The sequence below is a fragment of the Girardinichthys multiradiatus genome, chromosome Y (genome assembly GCF_021462225.1).
Source record: "Girardinichthys multiradiatus isolate DD_20200921_A chromosome Y, DD_fGirMul_XY1, whole genome shotgun sequence".
NCBI lineage: Eukaryota > Metazoa > Chordata > Actinopteri > Cyprinodontiformes > Goodeidae > Girardinichthys > Girardinichthys multiradiatus.
In genome coordinates, this window is record NC_061818.1 from 16,999,148 (window position 1) to 17,008,174 (window position 9,027).

At 41.1% G+C, this 9,027-nt stretch overlaps 1 long non-coding RNA gene across 1 annotated transcript; it reads right to left on the reverse strand.

Annotated features, from left to right (window-relative positions):
* Positions 1 to 1,725: 1,725 nt before the first annotated feature.
* Positions 1,726 to 4,083, reverse strand: LOC124864723. The gene is made up of 5 exons (XR_007037349.1): positions 3,870 to 4,083; positions 3,642 to 3,723; positions 3,490 to 3,560; positions 2,535 to 2,561; positions 1,726 to 2,448 (listed from the first exon to the last, which is right to left on the reverse strand). It is a non-coding gene; the product is annotated as an uncharacterized LOC124864723 (long non-coding RNA).
* Positions 4,084 to 9,027: the final 4,944 nt, after the last annotated feature.

Consider the following 9,027-nt stretch of genomic DNA (forward strand, 5'->3'; position numbering starts at 1 on the left):
ATGAATTAACACCTGCTTGAGGGCCACTTTTTCAGAAGTCTCTTGACACTCCCACAGTGCCAATCACACAGTACCATCTCTGTGGAAAAGAGTAACAATTACACCTGTTGCTAAAAAGCGCCGTCCACAAGAGAACAAAGACTTTAGACCCATTGCTTTAACATCTATTGTGATAAGTGGCTCGAAAAACTAGTGGAAAGCTATCTGCAACTGGAAGTGGATCCACAATTGGATCCTCACCAGTACACTTACAAAACCAAGAGAAGCACTGATGATGCCTGTAATGGCATAGTGCACCTAGTGGCTAAACACCTAGAAAATCCCAGGACCTATGCTAGAGTGCTTTTTGTCGACTTTAGCTCAGCTTTTAATACTGTCCAGCCCCATGTCCTTCTGACAACTTTGAAACAGATGAGTGTTGGCCCATATATCATCAAATGGTTTCACTCATTCCTCATTAATCGTTCCCAGCAGGTCAGGGTGAACAGGACTCTGTCTGATCCCCTCATCATCAGCACCGGCGCCCCCCAGGGGTGTGTCAGTTCACTGGTTGTGTTCACCCTATTTACCAATGACTGCATTTGTAATACACCCAGCAACTAGATGTTTAAGTTCTCTGATGATACAGCCATTCTCTGTCTCATGTCAGATCTAGCAGATTCAAAAACATACAAACAGCAGATCCAAGGTTTTGTTCAGTGGTGCGAGGTACACATCCTGATTCTTAATGTCCAAAAAACACAGGAAATGATCTTTGACCCAAAGTCTGTTGGAGACCACTCACCAGTGCTCATCCATCATCACATATTGCCCAGGTGGATTCTTATAAATACCTGGGAATACAAATAGACAAAAAACTCACATGGCATGCTCAGGGTGACTATCTCTGCACCAGGGTCCAGCAGCGACTGCACTTCCTCTGCAGGCTGAGGACCTTTGGTGTCAGTAAGAAGGATAAGCTGCTCTTTTACCATGCCGTAATAGTGAGCATGATCAGATACAGCATTTCAGCCTGGTTCGGTAACTTGTCTGTCCTAAAGAAGGCCCAGCTCACCCAGCCTATACAAAGTGCTATGAAGCTGATGGGAGTCAAGCAGCACCCCTCGCTTCAGAACATTTTTGACAAAACAATACCATCCATCTGTCCACATATGACTGTCTGTCTATCTGTATCTATAATTGTAGCTTGAATTGAGCTTCTTCCAGACTTTCTTAATCCAGCTTTTGTTTTTGTAACATCAACATGCAATGCCACTATTTCCCCACCTGAGGGCGAACTCTACTTTTGTTTTAGCAAAGCAGTGTTTTACCCTTATACAGGTCCTTCTCAAAATATTAGCATATTGTGATAAAGTTCATTATTTTTCATAATGTCATGATGAAAATTTAGCATTCATATATTTTAGATTCATTGCACACTAACTGAAATATTTCAGGTCTTTTATTGTCTTAATACGGATGATTTTGGCATACAGCTCATGAAAACCCAAAATTCCTATCTCACAAAATTAGCATATTTCATCCGACCAATAAAGAAAAAGTGTTTTTAATACAAAAAAACGTCAACCTTCAAATAATCATGTACAGTTATGCACTCAATACTTGGTCGGGAATCCTTTTGCAGAAATGACTGCTTCAATGCGGCGTGGCATGGAGGCAATCAGCCTGTGGCACTGCTGAGGTCTTATGGAGGCCCAGGATGCTTCGATAGTGGCCTTTAGCACACAAGATTTTTCTCAATATTCATCAGCCTTAGATCTATGGCTACAACTGCTGCATTCAGCACCATTAGCATGTCTGCATCCGTTAGCGACTCGTCTGCAGCCAGCAACATGGGAGAAGAAATGTTTGAAACTGAGACGTTACAAACAAACAGCTGGATGTTGTTTTGATATAGTCATAAAATTTTATATATTGAGATATGAATACGTTAAATAAATAATAAAATGTTGAGATTTTATTAATATTAAACGAATGTAACTATTATTACCACATAATACTGGGTGCCAGTACCTTATCGGTTCAAATGTGAAACGTATCCATCCCTACATGCAACTTTTCAAACCTGAACCTCAAGAAAACTGTTCCAAAGAAGCCAAACTTGTTTTTTCTTTTGTAAATCTCCTGTCGACAAGTTCAAAATTAAACGTGCTGCCAGAAGCCTGGAATGTGTGAACTTTTCATTGTATGCCCTAAGGAGGAACAGTGGCAACTGTGTCTATTTTCCTCTTGTAAAAAACCTCTCTCGCTATGGAATGATGAACTCCTATGACCTTTGGAACTGGCTTGTGCAAGATCACTACATCACAGCAGGGCCATTGACTGTAATTCCTAATTTTAGCCACAAGAACCAAAGGCATCCCTCTTACCACTCCAGGGAGCTTTATCTCTGCAATGAGGTACTCTGGGTGTCCAGTAGGAGGCTCCAAAAACAGTGAGAATTCTGGTCTGAGCACAGAGAAAATCCAGACATTTATGTAACAAATGTGTTGTTTTATCTTAGAATAAAAGGGAGAGAATAAGAGCTGTCTCACCTTTTAGCACATGCTGTGGAGATTTCCCTGAGGAACATATGGGCAGGGTGAGAGATAAAACACCAGAAACTCAATTTACAAAACTCCTGCTAATTTAAACATTCATCACACATTCATAATTTAGAATATTAGAAACTTGTACAACTCTTTTTGAGTGTACAACTAAGGCATTCATTATTTATCAAATATTAAAACTCCTAAAGTTAACCCCTGCCAAGAGTAAATAATATCTGCAACTAAAGTATCAAAGATCCTACAACAGGGTCTGTATGCACAGTGCCTAACAAAACTCATATCCTCTTTATTCATATGCTTTTCACCGTCTGTCAAATTAGAGCCACGTGTTTTACGAAGACTCTGCATAACAACAAATTGTATTTGTGAAATGGAAGGTTATTATGTTACATAAAAATCGGAAAAGTATGGCGTGCATAAGTATCGAGTCTCCATTTACTTTTATACTCCTGAACACAATTCAGTAGGCCTGTCACGATGACAAATTATTGCTGGATAATAAATTATCCCAGAATTTATTGTGATAAACAATAATATTGTTGTTTGGAGATAATTTTCAACTAATATGATGATAATGGCATAATAATGCAAGTAGCTACACCCTCTTAAAGAGCAATACGTTTTAATTTCGAAAGTACATTTAACACTGGAAGACAACCATAAACAAATAAAATAGATTATGAAGTTTCTGTAAATAAAACTGCCCCTCAAAAAATATGAATCATTAGGTTTAAACAAGGAAAATAGGCCAAACTGCCAGTTTTATAAACAAAAAGTGCAAACTAACAAGAAAAGCACTTCATTTGAATAAGAGCAGATGCCTCAACAGACCATATGTGTATCTACAACTACTTTAGTCTGGGGGATTAAACACTACAGTCATTGAGAAATGTTGGGAAGACAGAGATGGCCTGTTTTGAATCCAGATATAGTGACCTACTTAGGCTGCAGTTCTTGGATCACCGGCCTGCTCTTCGCCCAGGAATTTCCTGTTTTTGAGAACTTTCCAGTCTGCACACAAATAAAATCTACAGAAGTCTCTCAGCATTGTTTAGCATTGTTAAGAAAACAACAAAATGAGCGGATACTCACCTCTATTTAGTTCCAGACTGTATTTATTCTCCAGTCCCTCCAAAGACACCAGTATAACAAAATGCTGGAATAAAGGATCCTTCTGCAAGACACCATCACACACACATTTATTTCCTCTGTATATAGCAAAGTTACAACAGATGATTACAAATAAAATGGTTATAAGCTTTTCAGATGGTTTAACAGACCAAAAGTATAATGTGTTAAATATGCAATCTGACAAGTCACCTGACACCTCTGGAAGAAGTCCTGGTTGATGATAACATCATAGACTGTGCATCCCTGAGAGTCTGAAAGACACCAGCAACATTATGGTGTGGTAAAAAAAAAAAACAGTGGACAGCTGCTCAGGTTTAGTCTCGGTAGGTCTGAAGACATAAAAAGAATTGAAGTGCTTTTCCTTTCAGTAAGTTAAAGCCTAAAACAGATGTTCTGGCAGCTTATAGCAAGGATTTCAACCTGTGACCCCAAAATAACAGTACCAGAGACTGGCAATGCCCTATTGGCGACCTGGCAGCCCCCTAAAAATAAATATAATTATTTCATTCTATACAGGTCCTTCTCAAAATATTAGCATATTGTGATAAAGTTCAAGATTTCAGGTCTTTTATTGTCTTAATACGGATGATTTTGGCATACAGCTCATGAAAACCCAAAATTCCTATCTCACAAAATTAGCATATCATTAAAAGGGTCTCTAAACGAGCTATGAACCTAATCATCTGAATCAACAAGTTAACTCTAAACACCTGCAAAAGATTCCTGAGGCCTTTAAAACTCCCAGCCTGGTTCATCACTCAAAACCCCAATCATGGGTAAGACTGCCGACCTGACTGCTGTCCAGAAGGCCACTATTGACACCCTCAAGCAAGAGGGTAAGACACAGAAAGAAATTTCTGAACGAATAGGCTGTTCCCAGAGTGCTGTATCAAGGCACCTCAGTGGGAAGTCTGTGGGAAGGAAAAAGTGTGGCAGAAAACGCTGCACAACGAGAAGAGGTGACCGGACCCTGAGGAAGATTGTGGAGAAGGGCCGATTCCAGACCTTGGGGGACCTGCGGAAGCAGTGGACTGAGTCTGGAGTAGAAACATCCAGAGCCACCGTGCACAGGCGTGTGCAGGAAATGGGCTACAGGTGCCGCATTCCCCAGGTCAAGCCACTTTTGAACCAGAAACAGCGGCAGAAGCGCCTGACCTGGGCTACAGAGAAGCAGCACTGGACTGTTGCTCAGTGGTCCAAAGTACTTTTTTCGGATGAAAGCAAATTCTGCATGTCATTCGGAAATCAAGGTGCCAGAGTCTGGAGGAAGACTGGGGAGAAGGAAATGCGGAAATGCCAGAAGTCCAGTGTCAAGTACCCACAGTCAGTGATGGTCTGGGGTGCCGTGTCAGCTGCTGGTGTTGGTCCACTGTGTTTTATCAAGGGCAGGGTCAATGCAGCTAGCTATCAGGAGATTTTGGAGCACTTCATGCTTCCATCTGCTGAAAAGCTTTATGGAGATGAAGATTTCATTTTTCAGCACGACCTGGCACCTGCTCACAGTGCCAAAACCACTGGTAAATGGTTTACTGACCATGGTATCACTGTGTTCAATTGGCCTGCCAACTCTCCTGACCTGAACCCCATAAAGAATCTGTGGGATATTGTGAAGAGAACGTTGAGAGACTCAAGACCCAACACTCTGGATGAGCTAAAGGCCGCTATCGAAGCATCCTGGGCCTCCATAAGACCTCAGCAGTGCCACAGGCTGATTGCCTCCATGCCACGCCGCATTGAAGAAGTCATTTCTGCAAAAGGATTCCTGACCAAGTATTGAGTGCATAACTGTACATGATTATTTGAAGGTTGACGTTTTTTTGTATTAAAAACACTTTTTCTTTATTGGTCGGATGAAATATGCTAATTTTGTGAGATAGGAATTTTGGGTTTTCATGAGCTGTATGCCACAATCATCCGTATTAAGACAATAAAAGACCTGAAATATTTCAGTTAGTGTGCAATGAATCTAAAATATATGAATGTTAAATTTTCATCATTACATTATAGAAAATATTGAACTTTATCACAATATGCTAATTTTTTGAGAAGGACCTGTATCTCAGCTTACCTATCTCATATCTCTCCATTCGTCAAGGTGCATTAGTGAAAGCTTGACTTATTAACAACAGCAGCTGTACACTCCCTGATACAATCGAAACACTATCATAAACTGGACATGTGAAATGAGTGTTTTGTAGTTTCCCACACAGTCTACTGCACACTGCACGGCCGTTTTCATCAGTCAGTACAGGAGTGGTGAAAAAAAAGCTGATGCAATAGGCTGATTGTAGCCAACTGAAGTGACTGAGATTTTTAGAACAATGTGAGAAGGACTCCCTTTTCCCATAACAATTTAATCTGTGGCAGTCAAGCATCTTTCAGATGGTAGGAAAAAGGATTTTGACATAATTCTCATAGAATTCTAAGGCAGAGTACTAGCGCAGGACATGACCAAGATGTTCAAGATTGAAAGCAACTATGTGCCTCAACAAGCCAAAGCACCGACCTATAAATTCTTTCTGTAATTATGATGCCTGTTTGTGCTTTTTCCCACCAGGAATGTTGAAGGTTTGGATCCAGGCCCTCAAAATGCCAGAGAAAAAAATTATTACTGCGTTGCTGCAGCTAAATGCTCATACTGGAAAGAACTATGTAAGCAGTGGAAGCCCACTAACTCTTAGTAACAGGACTTTAAGAAGAGGACTAAGAACTTTTAAGGAGTAAACCATGACTTCCATGACAGAAATGAAAAGGAAAAAAAGAAGCACGAAAGAGAGAAAGGTGGGGTAAAAAGGAAAAGGGGACAGAAAGAGAAAAGAATGGAGGAAAGAAAGAAGGATGAAGAGAATACAAGATAACACCCTGCTTGCTTCTACACCTGTAGAAACGTTTAGAATACCAGCTTTTTTACCAAAAATTGCATGGTACTTATCATTGCAAGATGTATTTAGTGGTAAATGCGGCTCAATATAGAACATTTGTGTATCTGTTAACACCAGAATCTAAACTCCTGTGGGTCTGAGTGTGAGTGCGCTTGTGCATACAAGGTTTCTCCATAAAAATATGCACACCGCCAAGCCCACCCAACCATTCGCCCAGCGCCAGCAGCCCTAGCCCATCAGTTCGTGAGAGGGAAACATGTACCATCCGGGTAACAGGGCTGGGCAGGCCAACTGCTCCAGGCAAAGCACATCCCACCAGCCGCCCAAGTGCAGGCAAAAGAGATGCTCCACCGCCCCACCCGACCGCCAACTGCAACCTGGCACCCGGTCAGGGGCAAGAGCCATAGAAGGAAGTATTGGAGAAAGGCCACCACAGCACACCAAGGACCGGGCACCCTGCCAACCCCACACGTTTGTAAAATTTCACAGCAATATTTTCTATTTAACCTGTTGTATGAAAACAAAATGGGGGTTATTTTTCAATGTCATATTTTCTCCATGTTATTCATGCATTTATAAATGTCACAGTTCCAAACTAAATACTTAGTTCCAAGTTAACTATTTAGTTAGTAGGCTAAATATTTAGCTCAAAACTAAATATATTTATTAAGCAAGTTAAATCTTTTGTTTACAAACTAAATAATCAATTTGCAAGCTAAATATTTAGCTCATACCTAAATATTTAATTTGGAGCTAAATATTAAACTTGCTAACTAAATGTTTAAGTTGGAGCTAAATATTTAGGTTCCAGTTAAATATTTAGTTTGGAGCTTACATTCCGTGTAAGTTAAAAAGTTAATTTTTGGTCTCTTCTGACCAGAGCATGCTGGCATTATTGACATCCAAAGATATTCTTTCTGCCACTCTTCCATAAAGGCCAGAATTGTGGAATGCACAACTAATAGCTGTCGGGTCGACAGATTCTCTTACCTGAGCTGCGGTCTCTGCAGCTCCTCCAGAGTTCACATGGGCTTCTTGGCTACTTCTCTGATTAATGCTCTCTTTGCTTGAATTGTCAGTTTAAGTAGATAGCCATGTCTTAGTAGGTTTGCAGTTGTGCCATACTCTTTTCATTTTCAGATGATAGATTGAGCAGAGTTCTATGAGATAAACAATGCATGAAAAATCTCTTTATGAAACCTAATCCTGCTTTAAACTACTCCACAACATTCTCTCTGACCTGTCTGCTGTGTTCCTTGGTCTTTGTGATGCTTTATGTTCCCTAATGTTCTCTAAGAAACATCTGAAGCCTTCACAGAACAGCTGGATGTATTCTGAGATTAAATTACACACTGGTGGACTCCACATACTTATCGGGTAATTTTTACAGGAAACCAGTTGCATTGGGTTTTTTCATGGGTCTCAGAGTAAAATGGGACCAAATACACACTACACACAATGGCCCACTACAGTTTTAAAATTTTTATTTCTAAAAAACATTTAAAACCATATGTGATTTTTCCTCTGGGCCTTGTCACTTACCCCTGCAATACTGCAATACACTGTTGATGTAGACAGAAGTGGGTTTTCTAAAGTAGGTCAGAATGTGGTCCAATTAAAAGAGACGAGGAAATACTCTGCTCAAAAAAATAAAGGGAACACTTAAACAACACAATATAACTCCAAGTAAATCAAACTTCTGTGAAATCAAACTGTCCTCTTAGGAAGCAACACTGATTGATAATCAATTTCTCATGCTGTTGTACAAATGAAATAGACAACAGGGGGAAATCTTTGGCGACTATCAAGAAACACTCAATAAAGGAGTGATTCTGCAGGTGGGACCACAGACCACTTCTCAGTATCTATGCTTTCTGGCTGATGTTTTGGTCACTTTTGAATGTTGGTGGTGCTTTCACACTTGTGGTAGCATGAGACGGACTCTACAACCCACACAAGTGGCTCAGGTAGTGCAGCTCATCCAGGATGGCACATCAATGCGAGCTGTGGCAAGAAGGTTTGCTGTGTCTGTCAGCGTAGTGTCCAGAGCCTGGAGGCGCTACCAGGAGACAGGCCAGTACACCAGGAGACGTGGAGGAGGCCGTAGGAGGGCAACAACCCAGCAGCAGGACCGCTACCTCCGCTTTTGTGCAAGGAGGAACAGGAGGAGCACTGCTAGAGCCCTGCAAAATGACCTCCAGCAGGCCACAAATGTGCATGTGTCTGCACAAACGGTTAGAAACCTGACGTCCACAAATGGGGGTTGTGCTCACAGCCCAACACCGTGCAGGACGCTTCGTATTTGGCATGGGACACCTGGATTGGTAAATTTACCACTGGCGCCCTGTGCTCTTCACAGATGAAAGCAGGTTCACACTGAGACATGTGACAGACGTGACAGAGTCTGGAGACACCATGGAGAGCGATCTGCTGCCTGCAACATCCTTCAGCATGACCGGTTTGGC